General features: G+C 39.7%; 2 long non-coding RNA genes across 5 annotated transcripts; both read left to right on the top strand.

Moving 5' to 3' along the window:
• The first annotated feature begins 145 nt into the window (after positions 1 to 145).
• On the top strand, positions 146 to 912 carry LOC127464643 (uncharacterized). The gene is made up of 3 exons (XR_007901496.1): positions 146 to 290; positions 374 to 409; positions 523 to 912. It is a non-coding gene; the product is annotated as an uncharacterized LOC127464643 (long non-coding RNA).
• Positions 913 to 1,305: 393 nt separating this feature from the next.
• LOC127464641 (uncharacterized) lies at positions 1,306 to 5,432 on the top strand. 4 transcript variants are annotated; one of them, XR_007901491.1, is made up of 4 exons: positions 1,306 to 1,444; positions 3,100 to 3,416; positions 3,499 to 3,571; positions 3,648 to 4,350. It is a non-coding gene; the product is annotated as an uncharacterized LOC127464641 (long non-coding RNA). The 4 variants fall into 4 exon arrangements; XR_007901493.1 differs by having other exon boundaries at positions 1,308 to 1,444; positions 3,100 to 3,255; positions 3,376 to 3,416; positions 3,499 to 4,350; XR_007901492.1 differs by lacking the exons at positions 3,499 to 3,571; positions 3,648 to 4,350 and adding an exon at positions 5,070 to 5,432 and having other exon boundaries at positions 1,307 to 1,444.
• The last annotated feature ends 12,870 nt before the right edge of the window (positions 5,433 to 18,302 follow it).

Genomic DNA, 18,302 nt, shown 5'->3' with positions numbered 1-18,302 from the left:
TTGTAAGAGGTCACGGTCAAGGGGTGGCAGACAGAAACTGCCGTGGGGGCAGCAAACTCTTGGGCAGTATCTCAGTACTCACATTTGCCTCTGGGGTTTTTTTTGCAGGAGATGTAGACAACCTGACAGGGCTGAAGCCAACTCACAATGAGGAGATGGACACGGTTTGGTCCCCTGGAGCTGTCCTTGTAGGTAATCTCTGAGTATTAAAAGGATCAGCAATGAAGCACTGAGCTTTTCTGATTGCAGGTGCCATCCGGGTAACCTTTGGGAGCAGATGAGCATTGGAGGTGAGTCAGGGGGGGAGGCAGGAGGAGCAGGGATCCACTGCAGCTTTAGAAATGCCCTCTAATTGTTTCTCTCTCTCGCTCAGGTATCTCAGAAGATGACAGCACATTGTCCAAGTCTGGTAAGAACCAGTGACATGAGGACCTGCCTCGGTGCCAGTGAGTAGAGGGATCGTCGGGGCTGGGGCCATGTGCCACACTACTCAGATATGGTGTCTGGTTTTCTTTCTTGCAGTTGACTCCGAGTACTCTCAGGATGACAGGAAACTCTGAGCCAACCCAGGTGCCCCTCCTCTGCATCAAAGATGGATTCACATCCCTGGCTCTCGGAAAGATAAGTGCAGGGCAAAGACCCAGAGAGGGGTTGGGAGTCGGTGCAAGTATGTGCATCGCCTGGAGGGATTTTTGCAATTAGTATGGTGCAATGGGTGTCCTGTAGCAGGTTATTTAGAGACCTCAAAGGAAGGGCTTACTTTGTATCATTGGATTCCCATGTGCAGGGCAGAGCAGTTCCGGTCTGTGTCACGTCCTTTGTCTCCTCCATGTTTGTGTCCTTCGTCTCTTAATTGTGTCACATGGTGTGTGTCATCACAGGTATGGGGTGTCTCACTTGGGGTCAACCTGGAACTGCTCTACCCTGCTACGTGGATCAGTGGGTAGATAGAATATTGCTCAGGGTCCCACATCAACATGTCAGTTACCTTAGTCAGTCGAACCAATGGCTGTACGGTCCTGCCGGATGGAGCAGGTGTCCATAACTTGTGTGCAATCATTATAGCTGCGTGTTGTGGAGCTGATGGTACTTGGATAGCAGGGCCTTGAAGCTGGGTTGTCATTTGTATTCTTGTATGCTGCGGTCAGAGTTCTCACTCGCTCAGTGGAAATGAGTTCTTTGAAGTGGTTAAGGTCTCAGAGACCATGTGGGTGACCTGACTAACCTTTTGTTTTTTGTTGTTTTTTTTTCAGATAAGTGGACACAGTGTACCCCAGACTGAAACAAGCTGAAGCAGTCTGGCAAGAAGGCTGTATTAGGTGTTGGATGAAGGATGTCAGTTTGAGCCATAGGAGTCCTTTATCTTGTGCCTTTTTGTTCTTTATTTTCCAGATGGGGCCCAATCGGTCTCGAGGTGTAGCGGCTCAGCAGGGAGACGAGCGAGGTGAGAATTTTACTCCCCAGCCGAATTTGGAGTTAGTTTTAGGATGTCATCTATGTGGTCAATCTATGCATATATGTTGTAACTGTTTAATTTTTTTTCTAGGCGATGCACAACCCTTTGCCCGTCTGCTGAAGGTGCCGAAGGTCCATCCGATCAGAGGTCAAGCTAAAGGAGCCCGAGATAGCCAGTATGAGGCAGTACATCAACACAAGCCTCCATGTCTGGGTTGTCTTGCAGCGGCCGTCTGTCCAATTCACAGTGTGTAGCAACACTTTGGCGTGCAGTCTGATGGGGTTTAGAGGTTTTTGGCTTTCCTTGTGAGCCATCCCTAAATGTTTGAGAGCTCAGTGTTTGAGCATTTACCCATTTCATTTGCAGGGGCGATCTTGGGAGCAGCTGAAGAGAGAAGAGCTTTCTAGGTGAGTTGGGGAGGCAACAGGAGGAGCGGGGATTCACTGCAGCTTTAGAGATGCCTTCGAATTTTGTGTCTCACTTACTCAGGTATCCCGGCAGGTGACAGCCACAGTGTTGGACTCCGGTCAGGGCCTCGGTGATGGTGAGTAGGGGGATCACTGGGGTTCCAGCGCGGTGCCACACTACTCAGATATTGTGTATGGTTTTCTTTTTCACAGTTGACTTGGAGTACTCTCATGACAACAGGAACCTCTGAGCCAGCCCAGGTGCCCCTCCTGTGCATTGAAGATGGATTCACAGCCCCGGGTCTCGGAAAGATAAGTGCAGGGCAAAGACCCAGAGAGGGGTTGGGAGTCGGGGCAAGTATGTGCATTGCCCGGAGGGATTTTTGCAATTAGTATGGTGCAATGGGTGTCCTGTAGCAGGTTATTTAGAGACCTCAAAGGAAGGGCTTACTTTGTATCATTGGATTCCCATGTGCAGGGCAGAGCAGTTCCGGTCTGTGTCACGTCCTTTGTCTCCTCCATGTTTGTGTCCTTCGTCTCTTAATTGTGTCACATGGTGTGTGTCATCACAGGTATGGGGTGTCTCACTTGGGGTCAGCCTGGAACTGCTCTGCCCTGCTACGTGGATCAGTGGGTAGATAGAATATTACTCAGGGTCCCACATCAACATGTCGGTTGCCTTAGTCAGTCGAGCCAATGGCTGTACAGTCCTGCTGGATGGAGCAGGTGTCCATAACTCGTGTGCAATCATTATAGCTGTGTGTTGTGGAGCTGATGGTACTTGGATAGCAGGGCCTTGAAGCTGGGTTGTCATTTGTATTCTTGTATGCTGCGGTCAGAGTTCTCACTCGCTCAGTGGAAATGAGTTCTTTGAAGTGGTTAAGGTCTCAGAGACCATGTGGGTGACCTGACTAACCTTTTGTTTTTTGTTGTTTTTTTTCAGATAAGTGGACACAGTGTACCCCAGGCCGAGACGAGTTGAAGCAACCTGGGAAGAAGGTTGTCTTGGGTGTTGGATGAAGGATGTCAGTTTTAGCTGTAGGAGTCCTTTATCTTGTGCCTTCTTGGTTTTTATTTTCCAGATAGGACCCAATCGGTCTCAAGGCGTAGCGGCGCAGCAGGGAGACGAGCGAGGTGAGAATTTTACTCCCCAGTCGAATTTGGAGTTAGTTTTAGGATGTCATCTATGTGGTCAATCTATGCGTATATGTTGTAACTGTTTAATTTTTTTTCTAGGCGATACACAACCCTTTACCCGTCTGCTGAAGGTGCCGGAGGTCCATCCTATAAGAGGTCAAGCTAAAGGAGCCCGAGATAGCCAGTATGAGGCAGTACATCAGCACAAGCCTCCATATCTGGGTTGTCTTGCAGCGGCCGTCTGTCCACTTCACAGTGTGTAGCAACGCTTCGGCGTGCAGTCTGATGGGGTTTAGAGGTTTTTGGCTTTCCTTGTGAGCCATCCCTAAATGTTTGAGAGCTCAGTGTTTGAGCATTTACCCATTTCATTTGCAGGGGTGATCTTGGGAGCAGCTGAAGAGAGAGGAGCCTTCTAGGTGAGTTGGGGAGGCAGCAGGAAGAGCGGGGATCCACTGCAGCTTTAGAGATGCCTTCGAATTTTGTGTCTCACTCACTCAGGTATCCTGGAAGGTGGCAGCATATTGTCCAAGTCTGGTCAGAGCCAGCGACACGAGGACCTGCCTCGGTGCCGGTGAGTAGAGGGCTCATGGGGGCTGGGGCCACGTGCCACACTACTCAGATACGGTGTCTGGTTTTCTTTCTTGCAGTTGACTCCGTGTACTCTCAGGATGACAGGAACCTCTGAGCCAGCCCAGGTGCCCCTCCTCTGCATCAAAGATGGATTCACAGCCCCGGCTCTCGGAAAGATAAGTGCAGGGCAAAGACCCAGAGAGGGGTTGGGAGTCGGGGCAAGTATGTGCATCGCCTGTAGGGATTTTTGCAATTAGTATGGTGCAGTGGGTGTCCTGTAGCAGGTTATTTAGAGACCTCAAAGGAAGGGCTTACTTTGTATCATTGGATTCCCGTGTGCAGGGCAGAGCAGTTCCGGTCTGTGTCACGTCCTTTGTCTCCTCCATGTTTGTGTCCTTCGTCTCTTAATTGTGTCACATGGTGTGTGTCATCACAGGTATGGGGTGTCTCACTTGGGGTCAGCCTGGAACTGCTCTGCCCTGCTACGTGGATCAGTGGGTAGATAGAATATTGCTCAGGGTCCCACATCAACATGTCAGTTCCCTCAGACAGTCGAACCGATGGCTGTACGGTCCTGCCGGATGGAGCAGGTGTCCACAACTCATGTGCAATCATTATAGCTGCGTGTTGTGGAGCTGATGGTACTTGGATAGCAGGGCCTTGAAGCTGGGTTGTCATTTTTATTCTTGTATGCTGTGGTCAGAGTTCTCACTCGCTCAGTGGAAATGAGTTCTTTGAAGTGGTTAAGGTCTCAGAGACCATGTGGGTGACCTGACTAACCTTTTGTTTTTTGTTGTTTTTTTTCAGATAAGTGGACACAGTGTACCCCAGACTGAAACAAGCTGAAGCAGTCTGGGAAGAAGGTTGTATTAGGTGTTGGATGAAGGATGTCCGTTTGAGCCATAGGAGTCCTTTATCTTGTGCCTTTTTGTTCTTTATTTTCCAGATGGGGCCCAATCGGTCTCGAGGTGTAGCGGCTCAGCAGGGAGACGAGCGAGGTGAGAATTTTACTCCCCAACCGAATTTGGAGTTAGTTTTAGGATGTCATCTATGTGGTCAATCTATGCATATATGTTGTAACTGTTTAATTTTTTTTCTAGGCGATGCACAACCCTTTGCCCGTCTGCTGAAGGTGCCGAAGGTCCATCCGATCAGAGGTCAAGCTAAAGGAGCCCGAGATAGCCAGTATGAGGCAGTACATCAACACAAGCCTCCATGTCTGGGTTGTCTTGCAGCGGCCGTCTGTCCACTTCACAGTGTGTAGCAACACTTTGGCATGCAGTCTGATGGGGTTTAGAGGTTTTTGGCTTTCCTTGTGAGCCATCCCTAAATGTTTGAGAGCTCAGTGTTTGAGCATTTACCCATTTCATTTGCAGGGGCGATCTTGGGAGCAGCTGAAGAGAGAAGAGCTTTCTAGGTGAGTTGGGGAGGCAGCAGGAGGAGCGGGGATTCACTGCAGCTTTAGAGATGCCTTCGAATTTTGTGTCTCACTTACTCAGGTATCCCGGCAGGTGACAGCCACAGTGTTGGACTCCGGTCAGGGCCTCGGTGATGGTGAGTAGGGGGATCACTGGGGTTCCAGCGCGGTGCCACACTACTCAGATATTGTGTATGGTTTTCTTTTTCACAGTTGACTTGGAGTACTCTCATGACAACAGGAACCTCTGAGCCAGCCCAGGTGCCCCTCCTGTGCATTGAAGATGGATTCACAGCCCCGGGTCTCGGAAAGATAAGTGCAGGGCAAAGACCCAGAGAGGGGTTGGGAGTCAGAGCAAGTATGTGCATTGCCAGGAGGGGTTTCTGACATTAGTCTGGTGCACTGGGTATCCTGTAACAAGTTATTTAGAGACATCAAAGGAAGGGCTTACTTTGTATCATTGGATTCCCGTGTGCAGGGCAGAGCAGTACCGGTCTGTGTCACGTCCTTTGTCTCCTCCATGTTTGTGTCCTTCGTCTCTTAATTGTGTCACATGGTGTGTGTCATCACAGGTATGGGGTGTCTCACTTGGGGTCAACCTGGAACTGCTCTACCCTGCTACGTGGATCAGTGGGTAGATAGAATATTGCTCAGTCTCACATCAACATGTCAGTTCCCTCAGACAGTTGAGCCTATGACTGTACAGTCTGTGAGCAGGATTGTCTTGCGATGCCCTGCTTGGGTGTATAGAGTCACCGCTAGGTAGAGTAGCAAACAGTGTCTATGGTATGGGCATTTGTCAGGGGTCTTTGGGCTTATAAAATGTATAGGCTCAGTTTGGGGGTAAGTCCAAGGTCACAGAAGGCACACTTCAGAGTCCTTTCCCTTTTGTCTTACAACCACCCAAAGGCGACTCAGGTTCCTGGGGTGAAAGACGGCATCGGTTTTCCCGGAGCTTCCGGAGACCGGGGAGAGATCGGCCGAGCGATCATCGATGGAAACTTCTGAGAGCCACGGGGAGTCCCTGCCCAATGACTTCTGGACTGCATCGTGTAGCATCGTATCTGTTTATTTAGTGTTGCAGGTTGCTTCTTAGGCGTAGTTATTGTATTTTACAACTAGAATAGGAAAAGTCCAGCCGCCATTTATGTTGTCATTTGTATTGCCTTGTACCACTCTGTATCATACACTTGTATAGTTGTAGTCGTATCGGTCCGTATCTGAACGTCACGGCGTCGCATTCCGTGTGTCAGGAATTGTGTATCGTTGCGCCTTTGTTTGTAGCAGTTTTTATGTCGTGTCACTTGTATTGCCGTGTAATGTTCTGTCTGGTATACTTCTATATTTGCAATTGTATTGCTCTGTATGTGAATGTCATAGTGTTGTATTGCTGTGCAACAGTTAGGAATTGTATAGCTTTGTACCTTACTTTGTTTTACTTTTGATATTCTGTCTTTGATACTGTCTTGTAATGCTGTGAGGGGTGTGCTCGGGCATGAGCGGCATGCGTGTTTTGTCAGGCTTGGCAATTTGTTTCTTTTTGGAGTTTTTTTTTGAGGCTCCACGGGAACCACGTTCCCAAGGGAGCGTTTTGAGCGTGTGCCGATATTCAGGGTTGGCTTGCGGCTTTGGGGTATGGTGGAGGCGTGGCAATGCAGGGGATGGGTGTGTGTAATGTAGTATTCTAACCTTGTGTTTGTTTCTCTTTCAGGATTTTTTCCACCATTTTAGCTTTAGAATAAAAAAACCCCAACTAGGGGATTTTTTCTTCCCCCCCCCGCTGGGGTTTTTTTTCCTAGGTCCTGACCAGTCTGCGAGGTGATGTTCATCGCCAATGTTTGGGCACAGGCCGACCTGGGACCTGGGTTTTGTCAGGCAGGATGATTTTTTGATTTTTGAAGCTTCCCGGGAACCCCATTCCCAAGGCAGTATTTTGAGCGTACGCCGATATTCAGGGCTGGCTTGCGGCTTAAGGGAGGGGTGGAGGGGTTGGGTGTGTGTAATGTAGTATTCTAACCTTGTGTTTGTGTTGTTTCTCTTTCAGGCTGTTGTTAGATAATTTTAGCTTTAGAATAAAAAAACCCCAGCCGGGGGATTTTTTTTTTTTTTTTTCCCCCCGGCTGGGGTTTTTTTCCCAGGTCCCAGCCGGTCTGCGAGGCAATGTTCATCACCAAGGTTTGGGCACAGGCTGACCCAGGACCTGGATTTTTTTCAGGCAGGCCGATTTTTTCATTTTTGAGGCTTCCCGGGAACCAGCATGTTCCCAAGGCAGCATTTTGAGTGTGCACCGATATTCAGGGTTGGCTTGCAGCTCAAGGGAGGGGTGAGGGTGTGGTGATGGAGGGGTTGGGTGCGTGTAATGTAGTACTCTAACCTTGTGTTTGTTTCTCTTTCAGGATTTTTTCCACCATTTTAACTTTAGAATAAAAAAACCCAAGCCGGGGGATTTTTTTTTTCCTCCCGGCTGGGTTTTTTTTTCCTAGGTCCTGGTCGGTCTGTGAGGCGATGTTCATCACCAATGTTTGGGCACAGGCCGACTCGGGACCTGGGTTTTGTCAGGCAGGATGATATTTTCGTTTTTGAGGCTTCCCGGGAACCCCGTTCCCGAGGCAGCATTTTCAGTGTGCGCCGATATTCAGGGCTGGCTTGCAGCTTAAGGGAGGGGTGGAGGTGTGGGGATGGAGGGGTTGGGTCCCTGTAATGTAGTATTCTAACCCGCTGTTTGTGTTGTTTCTCTTTCAGGATTTTTTTACAGCATTTTAGCTTTAGAATAAAAAAACCCCAACTGGGGGATTTTTTTTTTTCTTCCCCCCTGCTGGGGTTTTTTTTCCTAGGTCCCGACCGGTCTGCGAGGCGATGTTCATCACCAAAGTTTGGGTGCAGGCCATCCCGGGACCCGGGTTTTGCCAGGCAGGATGATTTTTTGATTTTTGAACCTTCCCAGGAACTAGGTTCCTGAGGGAGTGCTGTAACTTGTGTACTAACCTGTGTTGTAAACTGTATTGTAACTTGTATGCTGTCCTGTGTTGTAACTTGGATACTAACCTGTGTTGTAAACTGTATTGTAACTTGTATGCTGTCCTGTGTTGTAACTTGGATACTAACCTGTGTTGTAAACTGTATTGTAACTTGTATGCTGTCCTGTGTTGTAACTTGGATACTAACCTGTGTTGTAATTTCTGTACTAGCCTTGTGTATTTCACAAGGTCACAACAAGTCATTCAATAAAGTTGCAATAAAGGTTTGGGGACTTTTCCCCTCTCTGGGGGTTTTCCCCCTCTTTGGCTCCTGTCTTTATTTTCTGTCATGTAGTCTTTTCTGGTTTTCTCTTCCCTTCTTTCCCTTGCTCATCTTCATCTCTCTTCTCTTGCTTCTCTTGCCTTCATTTCTCTTAGTCACTTCTCTTAGTCTCTTCTCTTAGTCACTTGTCTTGCTTTTCTCTTACTCTCTTGTCCTGCTTTTATTTCTCTTAGTCTCTGGTCCTCCTTTTAATTCTCTTGCTCTCTTCTCCTCCTTTTAATTCTCTTGCTCTCTTCTCCTCCTTTTAATTCTCTTACTCTCTTCTCCTCCTTTTAATTCTCTTGCTCTCTTCTCCTCCTTTTAATTCTCTTGCTCTCTTCTCCTCCTTTTAATTCTCTTGCTCTCTTCTCCTCCTTTTAATTCTCTTGCTCTCTTCTCCTCCTTTTAATTCTCTTGCTCTCTTCTCCTCCTTTTAATTCTCCGGCTCTCTTCTCCTGCTTTTATTTCCCTTAGGCTCTTCTCCTGATTTTAATTTTTTTAGGCTCCTCTCCTGATTTTAATTCTCTTAGGCTCCTCTCCTGATTTTAATTCTCTTAGGCTCTTCTCCTGATTTTATTTCTTAGGCTCTTCTCCTGATTTTAATTTTTTAGGCTCTTCTCCTGATTTTAATTTTTTTAGGCTCTTCTCCTGTTTTTTCATTTTTTTAGGCTCCTCTCCTGATTTTATTTCTCTTAGGCTCTTCTCCTGATTGTATTTTTGTAGGATCTTGTCCTGTTTTTAATTGTTCCTAGGCTCTTCTCCTGATTTTAATTCTCTTAGGCTCTTCTCCTGATTTTATTTCTTAGGGTCTTCTCCTGATTTTAATTTTTTTAGACCCCTCTCCTGATTTTAATTCTCTTAGGCTCCTCTCCTGATTTTAATTTTTTTTAGACCCCTCTCCTGATTTTAATTCTCTTAGGCTCCTCTCCTGATTTTATTTCTCTTAGGCTCTCCTCCTGTTTTTAATTTTTTTAGGCTCTCCTCCTGTTTTTAATTCTTTTAGGCTCTTCTCCTGATTTTAAATTTTTTAGTCTTTTCTCCTGATTTTAATTCTCTTAGGCTCTTCTCCTGATTTTATTTCTTAGGCTCTTCTCCTGATTTTCATTTTTTTAGGCTCTTCTCCTGATTTTAATTTTTTTAGGCTCTTCTCCTGTTTTTTCATTTTTTTAGGCTCCTCTCCTGATTTTATTTCTCTTAGGCTCTTCTCCTGATTTTAATTTTTTTAGGCTCCTCTCCTGATTTTAATTTTCCTAGGCTCTTCTCCTGATTTTAATTCTCTTAGGCTCTTCTCCTGATTTTATTTCTTAGGGTCTTCTCCTGATTTTAATTCTCTTAGGCTCCTCTCCTGATTTTAATTTTTTTAGACCCCTCTCCTGATTTTAATTCTCTTAGGCTCTTCTCCTGATTTTATTTCTTAGGCTCTTCTCCTGATTTTCATTTTTTTAGGCTCTTCTCCTGATTTTAATTTTTTTTAAGTTCCTCTCGTGATTTTTATTTTTTTAGGCTTCTCTCCTGATTTTTATTTTTTTAGGCTCCTCTCCTGGTTTTAATTTTTTTAGACTCCTCTCCTGATTTTATTTCTCTTAGGGTCTTCTCCTGTTTTTAATTTTTTTAGACTCCTCTCCTGGTTTTATTTTTCTTAGGCTCTTCTCCTGATTTTAATTTCTCTTAGGGTCTTCTCCTGATTTTAATTTTTTTAGACTCTACTCCTGCTTTTAATTTTTTTAGGCTCCTCTCCTGATTTTAATTTCCCTTAGGTTCTTCTCCTGATTTTATTTCTTAGGCTCCTCTCCTGATTTTAATTTTTTTAGGTTCCTCTCCTGTTTTGAATTTTTTTAGGCTCCTCTCCTGATTTTAATTTTCCTAGGCTCTTCTCCTGATTTTAATTCTCTTAGGCTCTTCTCCTGATTTTATTTCTTAGGGTCTTCTCCTGATTTTAATTCTCTTAGGCTCCTCTCCTGATTTTAATTTTTTTAGACCCCTCTCCTGATTTTAATTCTCTTAGGCTCTTCTCCTGATTTTATTTCTTAGGCTCTTCTCCTGATTTTCATTTTTTTAGGCTCTTCTCCTGATTTTAATTTTTTTTAAGTTCCTCTCGTGATTTTTATTTTTTTAGGCTTCTCTCCTGATTTTTATTTTTTTAGGCTCCTCTCCTGGTTTTAATTTTTTTAGACTCCTCTCCTGATTTTATTTCTCTTAGGGTCTTCTCCTGTTTTTAATTTTTTTAGACTCCTCTCCTGGTTTTATTTTTCTTAGGCTCTTCTCCTGATTTTAATTTCTCTTAGGGTCTTCTCCTGATTTTAATTTTTTTAGACTCTACTCCTGCTTTTAATTTTTTTAGGCTCCTCTCCTGATTTTAATTTCCCTTAGGTTCTTCTCCTGATTTTATTTCTTAGGCTCCTCTCCTGATTTTAATTTTTTTAGGTTCCTCTCCTGTTTTGAATTTTTTTAGGCTCCTCTCCTGATTTTAATTTTTTTTAGACTCTTATCATGATTTTATTTCTTAGGGTCTTCTCCTGATTTTAATTTTTTTAGGCTCCTCTCCTGATTTTATTTCTCTTAGGCTCTTCTCCAGATTTTAATTTTTTTAGGCTCTTCTCCTGATTTTAATTTTTTTAGGCTCCTCTCCTGTTTTTAATTGTTTTAGACTCTTCTCCTGATTTTAATTCTCCTAGGCTCTTCTCCTGATTTTAATTCTCTTAAGCTCTTGTCCTGATTTTATTTCTTAGGGTCTTCTCCTGATTTTAAATTTTTAGGTTTTTCTCCTGATTTAAATTTTTTTAGACTCCTCTCCTGATTTTAATTCTCTTAGGCTCTTCTCCTGATTTTAATTTTTTTAGACTCTTCTGTTTTTAATTTTTTCCCCTCTGCTCTTCTCCTGATTTTAATTTTTTTAGGCTCTTCTCCTGATTGTATTTTTCTAGGCTCTTGTCCTGTTTTTAATTGTTTTAGACTCTTCTCCTGATTTTGATTTTTTTTAAGTTCTTCTTCTGATTTTAATTTTTTAGGTTCTACTCCTGATTTTACTTGTTTTTAGGCTCTTCTCCTGTTTTTAATTTTTTTAGGTTCTTCTCCTGTTTTTAATTATCTTAGGCTCTTCTCCTGATTGTTTTTCCCTTAGACTCCTTTCCTGTTTTTAATTTTTTTGGGCTCCTCTCCTGATTTTAATTTCTCTTAGGTTCTTCTCCTGTTTTTAATTTTTTTATACTCATCTCCTGATTTTATTTCTTAGACTCTTCTCCTGATTTTAATTTCTTAGGTTCCTCTCCTGATTTTAATTTTTTTAAGTTCCTCTCGTGATTTTTATTTTTTTAGTTTCCTCTCCTGATTTTAATTTTTTTAGGCTCCTCTCCTGATTTTAATTTTTTTAGACTCCTCTCCTGATTTTATTTCTCTTAGGCTCTTCTCCTGTTTTTAGTTTTTTTAGGCTCTTCTCCTGATTTTAATTTTTTTAGGCTCCTCTCCTGATTGTAGTTTCTTTTAGGCTCTTCTCCTGATTTAATTTTTTTAGGCTCCTCTCCTGATCTTAATTTCTCTTAGGGTCTTCTCCTGATTTTAATTTTTCTTAGGGTCTTATCCTGATTTTAATTTTTTTAGGCTCCTCTCCTGTTTTTAATTGTTTTAGACTCTTCTCCTGATTTTAATTCTCCTAGGCTCTTCTCCTGATTTTAATTCTCTTAAACTCTTGTCCTGATTTTATTTCTTAGGGTCTTCTCCTGATTTTAAATTTTTAGGTTTTTCTCCTGATTTAAATTTTTTTAGACTCCTCTCCTGATTTTAATTCTCTTAGGCTCTTCTCCTGATTTTAATTTTTTTAGACTCTTCTGTTTTTAATTTTTTCCCCTCTGCTCTTCTCCTGATTTTAATTTTTTTAGGCTCTTCTCCTGATTGTATTTTTCTAGGCTCTTGTCCTGTTTTTAATTGTTTTAGACTCTTCTCCTGATTTTGATTTTTTTTAAGTTCTTCTTCTGATTTTAATTTTTTAGGTTCTACTCCTGATTTTACTTGTTTTTAGGCTCTTCTCCTGTTTTTAATTTTTTTAGGTTCTTCTCCTGTTTTTAATTATCTTAGGCTCTTCTCCTGATTGTTTTTCTCTTAGACTCCTTTCCTGTTTTTAATTTTTTTGGGCTCCTCTCCTGATTTTAATTTCTCTTAGGTTCTTCTCCTGTTTTTAATTTTTTTATACTCATCTCCTGATTTTATTTCTTAGACTCTTCTCCTGATTTTAATTTCTTAGGTTCCTCTCCTGATTTTAATTTTTTTAAGTTCCTCTCGTGATTTTTATTTTTTTAGGCTTCTCTCCTGATTTTAATTTTTTTAGGCTCCTCTCCTGATTTTAATTTTTTTAGACTCCTCTCCTGATTTTATTTCTCTTAGGCTCTTCTCCTGTTTTTAGTTTTTTTAGACTCTTCTCCTGATTTTAATTTTTTTAGGCTCCTCTCCTGATTGTAGTTTCTTTTAGGCTCTTCTCCTGATTTAATTTTTTTAGGCTCCTCTCCTGATCTTAATTTCTCTTAGGGTCTTCTCCTGATTTTAATTTTTCTTAGGGTCTTATCCTGATTTTAATTTTTTTAGACTGTACTCCTGCTTTTAATTTTTTTAGGCACCTCTCCTGATTTTAATTTCCCTTTGGTTCTTCTCCTGATTTTATTTCTTAGGCTCCTCTCCTAATTTTAATTTTTTTAGGCTCCTCTCCTGTTTTGAATTTTTTTAGGCTCCTCTCCTGATTTTAGTTTTTTTAGACTCTTCTCCTGATTTTATTTCTTTTCAGGTCTTCTCCTGTTTTTAGTTTTTTTAGGCCCTTCTCCTGATTTTAATTTTTTTAGGCTCTTTTCCTGTTTGTAATTTTTGTAGGCTCTTCTCCTGATTTTAATTTCTTAAGGCTCTTCTCCTGATTTTAATTTTTTTAGACTCCTCTCCTGATTTTATTTCTCTTAGGCTCTTCTCCTGATTTTAATTTTTTTAGGCTCTTCTCCTGTTTTTAATTTTTTTAGGTTCTTCTCCTGATTTTATTTCTTAGAATCTTCTCCTGATTTTATTTTTTAGCCTCCTCTCCTGTTTTTAATTTTTTTAAGGCTCCTCTCCTGGTTTTATTTCTCTTAGGCTCTTTTCCTGTTTTTCATTTTCTAAGACTCTTCTCGTGATTTTATTTCTCTTATGCTCTTCTCCTGTTTTTAATTTTTTTAGGCTCTTCTCCTGATTGTATTTTTTTAGAGTCTTCTCCTGATTTTAATTTTTTTAGGTTCTTCTTTTGATTTTAATTGTTCCTCTGTTCTTCTCCTGATATTAATTTTTCTTAGGGTCTTCTCCTGATATTAATTTTTCTTAGGGTCTTCTCCTGATTTTAATTCTCTTAGGCTCTTCTCCTGATTTTAATTTTTTTAGGCTCCTCCCTTGATTTTAATTTTTTTAGGCTCCTCTCCTGATTTTAATTCTCTTAGGCTCTTCTCCTGTTTTTAATTTTTTTAGGCTCCTCTCCTCATTTTAATTTTCTTAGACTCTTCTCCTGATTTTAATTTTTTTAGGTTCCTTTCCTTATTTTAATTCTTTTAGGCTCTTCTCCTGTTTTTAATTTTTTCAGACTCTTTTCCTGATTTTAATTTGTTAAGATTCTTCTCCTGATTTTAATTTTTTTAGGCTCCTCTCCTGGTTTATTTCTCTTAGGCTCTTCTCCTGATTTTAATTTTTTTAGACTCTTCTCCTGTTTTTAATTTTTTTAGACTCCTCTCCTAATTTTAATTCTGTTAGGCTCTTCTCCTGATTTTATTTCTTAGACTCTTCTCCTGTTTTTAATTTCTTAGGCTTCTCTCCTGATTTTATTTTTTTTAAGTTCCTCTCCTGATTTTTATTTTTTTAGGCTCTTCTCCTGATTTTAATTTTCTTAGACTCTTCTCCTGATTTTAATTTCCTTAGGGTCTTCTCCTGATTTTAATTTCCTTAGGGTCTTCTCCTGATTTTAATTTTCTTAGGCTCTTCTCCTGATTTTATTTCTTATGGTCTTCTCCTGATTTTAATTTTTTTAGACTCCTCTCCTGATTTTATTTCTCTTAGGTCTTCTCCTGTTTTTAATTTTTTAGTCTCCTCTCCTTTTTTTATTTCTCTTAGGCTCTTCTCCTGTTTTTCGTATTTTTAGGCGGCTCTGCTGATTTAAATTTTTTTAAGCTCTTCTCCTGATTTTAATTTTTTAGGCTCCTCTCCTGATTTTATTTTTTTAGGCTCCTCTGCTGATTTTATTTCTCCCAGGCTCTTCCCCTGTTTTTAATTCTCTTAGACTCTTCCCCTGATTTTATTTCTCTTAGGCTCTTCTCCTGTTTTTAATTTGTTTAGGCTCCTCTCCCAATATTATTTTTCTTAGGCTCTTCTCCTGATTTAAATTTTATTAGGTTTTTCTCCTGATTTTAAATTTTTTAGGCTCTTCTCCTGTTTTTAATTTTTTAAGGCTCTTATCCTGTTTTTAATTCTGTTAGACTCTTCTCCTGATTTTATTTCTCTTAGGCTCTTCTCCTGATTTTTAAATTTTTAGACTCCTCTCCTGATTTTATTTCTCTTAGGCTCTTCTCCTGATTTTATTTTTTTTATGCACCTCTCCTGTTTTTAATTTTTTTAGGCTCTTCTCCTGATTTTAATTCTTTTAGGCTCTTCTCCTGATTATATTTCTTATGCTCTTTTCCTGTTTTTAATTTCTTAGGCTCCTCTCCTGATTTAATTTTTTTAGGCTGTTCTGATTTTATTTTTCTTAGGCTCGTCTCCTGATTTTAATTTGTTAATACTCTTCTCCTGTTTTTAATTTTTTTAGGCTCCTCTCCTGATTGTAGTTTCTTTTAGGCTCTTCTCTTGATTTTAATTCTTTTAGTCTCTTCTCCTGATTTTAATTGTTTTAGGCTCTTCTCCTGTTTTTAATTTTTTTTTATGCTCTTCTCCTCATTGTAATTTTTTTAGGCTCTTCTCTTGTTTTTAATTTTTTTAGGCTCTTCTCCTGATTTTATTTCTTAGGGTCTTCTCCTGATTTTAGTTTTTTAGGCTCCTCTCCTGATTTTAATTTTTTTAGGCTCTTCTCCTGATTTTAATTTTCTTAGACTCCTCTCCTGGTTTTATTTCTCTTAGGCTGTTCTCCTGATTTTAATTTCTCTTAGGGTCTTCTCCTGATTTTATTTCTTAGGCTCCTCTCCTGATTTTAATTTTTTTAGGCTCCTCTCCTGATTTTAATTTTTTTAGACTCTTCACCTGATTTTATTTCTCTTCGGGTCTTCTCCTGTTTTTAGTTTTTTTAGGCTCTTCTCCTGATTTTAATTTTTTTAGGCTCTTTTCCTGTTTGTAATTTTTGTAGGCTCTTCTCCTGATTTTAATTTTCTTCGAGTCTTCTCCTGATTTTATTTCTTAGGGTCTTCTCCTGATTTTAATTTTTTTAGACTCCTCTCCTGATTTTATTTCTCTTAGGCTCTTCTCCTGATTTTTATTTTTTTAGGCTCTTCTCCTGATTTTAATTTTTTTAGGCTCCTCTCCTGTTTTTAATTGTTTTAGACTCTTCTCCTGATTTTAATTCTCCTAGGCTCTTCTCCTGATTTTAATTCTCTTAGACTCTTGTCCTGATTTTATTTCTTAGGGTCTTCTCCTGATTTTAAATTTTTAGGTTTTTCTCCTGATTTAAATTTTTTTAGGCTCTTCTCCTGATTTTAATTTTTTTGGACTCTTCTCCTGTTTTTAATTTTTTCCCCTCTGCTCTTCTCCTGATTTTAATTTTTTTAAACTCTTCTCCTGATTGTATTTTTCTAGGCTCTTGTCCTGTTTTTAATTGTTTTAGACTCTTCTCCTGCTTTTGATTTTTTTTAAGCTCTTCTTCTGGTTTTAGTATTTTAGGTTCTTCTCCTGATTTTACATGTTCTTAGACTCCTCTCCTGATATTAATTTTTTTAGGCTCTTCTCCTGATTTTAATTTTCTTAGGCTCTTCTCCTGATTTTATTTCTTAGGGTCTTCTCCTGATTTTATTTTTTAGCCCCCTCTCCTGTTTTTAATGTTTTTAAGGCTCCTCTCCTGGTTTTATTTCTCTTAGGCTGTTCTCCTGTTTTTCATTCTCTTAGACTCTTCTCGTGATTTTATTTCTCTTAGGCTCTTCTCCTGATTTTAATTTTTTTAGGTTCTTCTCCTGATTTTAATTGTTCCTCGGTTCTTCTCCTGATATTATTTTTTCTTAGGGTCTTCTCCTGTTTTTAATTTTTCTTAGGGTCTTCTCCTGATTTTAATTCTCTTAGGCTCTTCTCCTGATTTTAATTTTTTTAGACTCCTCTCTTGATTTTAATTTTTTTAGACTCCTCTCTTGATTTTAATTTTTTTAGGCTCCTCTCCTGATTTTAATTCTCTTAGACTATTCTCCTGTTTTTAATTTTTTTAGGTTCCTCTCCTTATTTTAATTTTCTTTGACTCTTCTCCTGTTTTTTGTTTTTTTTTTTGGCTCCTCTCCTGATTTTAATTCTCTTAGGCTCTTCTCCTGTTTTTAATTTTTTAAGGCTCTTCTCCTGATTTTAATTTGTTAAGATTCTTCTCCTGATTTTAATTTTTTTAGGCTCCTCACCTGGTTTATTTCTCTTAGGCTCTTCTCCTGTTTGAAATTCTCTTATGTTCTTCTCCTAATTTTAATTCTCTTAGGCTCTTCTCCTGATTTTAATTTTTTTAGACTCTTCTCCTGATTTTATTTCTTAGGCTCTTCTCCTGTTTTTAATTTTTTAGGCTCCTCTCCTGATTTTAATTTTTTTAAATTCCTCTCCTGATTTTTATTTTTTTAGGCTCCTCTCCTGATTTTGATTTTTTTAGACTCCTCTCATGATTTTATTTCTCTTAGGCTCTTCTCCTGTTTTTAATTTTTTAGTCTCCTCTCCTTGTTTTATTTCTCTTAGGCTCTTCTCCTGTTTTTAATATTTTTAGGCGGTTCTCCTGATTTAAATTTTTTTAGGCTCTTCTCCTGATTTTAATTTTTTAGGCTCCTCTCCTGATTTTAATTTTTTTAGGCTCCTCTGCTGATTTTATTTCTCCCAGGCTCTTCCCCTGTTTTTAATTCTTTTAGACTCTTCCCCTGATTTTTTTTCTCTTAGGCTCTTCTCCTGTTTTTAATTTTTTTTAGGCTCCTCTCCTTATATTATTTTTCTTAGGCTCTTCTCCTGATTTTAATTTTTTTAGGCTCTTCTCCTGTTTTTAATTTTTTTAGGGTCTTATCGTGTTTTTAATTCTGTTAGGCTCTTCTGATTTTATTTCTCTTAGACTCTTCTCCTGATTTTATTTTTTTTAGGCTCCTCTCCTGTTTTTAATTTTTTTTGGCTCTTCTCCTGATTTTAATTCTCTTAGGCTCTTCTCCTGATTATATTTCTTATGCTCATCTCCTTTTTTTAATTTTTTAGGCTCCTCTACTGATTTTAATTTTTTTAGGCTCTTCTGATGTTTTTTTTTTATTAGGCTCGTCTCCTGCTTTTAATTAGCTTAGGCTCCTTTCCTGATTTTAATTTTTTTAGGCTCCTCTCCTTATTTTAATTCTCTTAGACTCTTCTCCTGATTTTAATTTTTTTAGGCTCCTCTCCTGATTTTAATTCTCTTAGGCTCTTCTCCTGTTTTTAATTTTTTTAGGCTCTTCTCCTGATTTTAATTTGTTAAGACTCTACTCCTGTTTTTAATTTTTTTAGGCTCCTCTCCTGATTGTAGTTTCTTTTAGGCTCTTCTCTTGATTTTAATTCTTTTAGTCTCTTCTCCTGATTTTAATTGTTTTAGGCTCTTCTCCTGTTTTTAATTTTTTTTTATGCTCTTCTCCTGATTTTAATTCTTTTAGGCTCTTCTCTTGATTTTAATTTTCTTAGGCTCTTCTCCTGATTTTATTTCTTAGGGTCTTCTCCTGATTTTAGTTTTTTATGCTCCTCTCCTGATTTTAATGTTTTTAGGCTCCTGTCCTGAATTTAATTTTTTTAGACCCTTCTCCTGGTTTTATTTCTCTTAGGCTGTTCTCCTGTTTTTATTTCTCTTAGGCTCTTCTCCTGATTTTAATTTTCTTAGGCT

This window comes from Manacus candei, unplaced genomic scaffold (assembly GCF_025592945.1).
Source record: "Manacus candei isolate 608988 ecotype Guabito, Panama unplaced genomic scaffold, ASM2559294v1 h1tg000249l, whole genome shotgun sequence".
Classification (NCBI taxonomy): domain Eukaryota; kingdom Metazoa; phylum Chordata; class Aves; order Passeriformes; family Pipridae; genus Manacus; species Manacus candei.
Note: the sequence above shows the minus strand (reverse complement) of the source record. Positions and strands in the feature narration are given on the sequence as shown.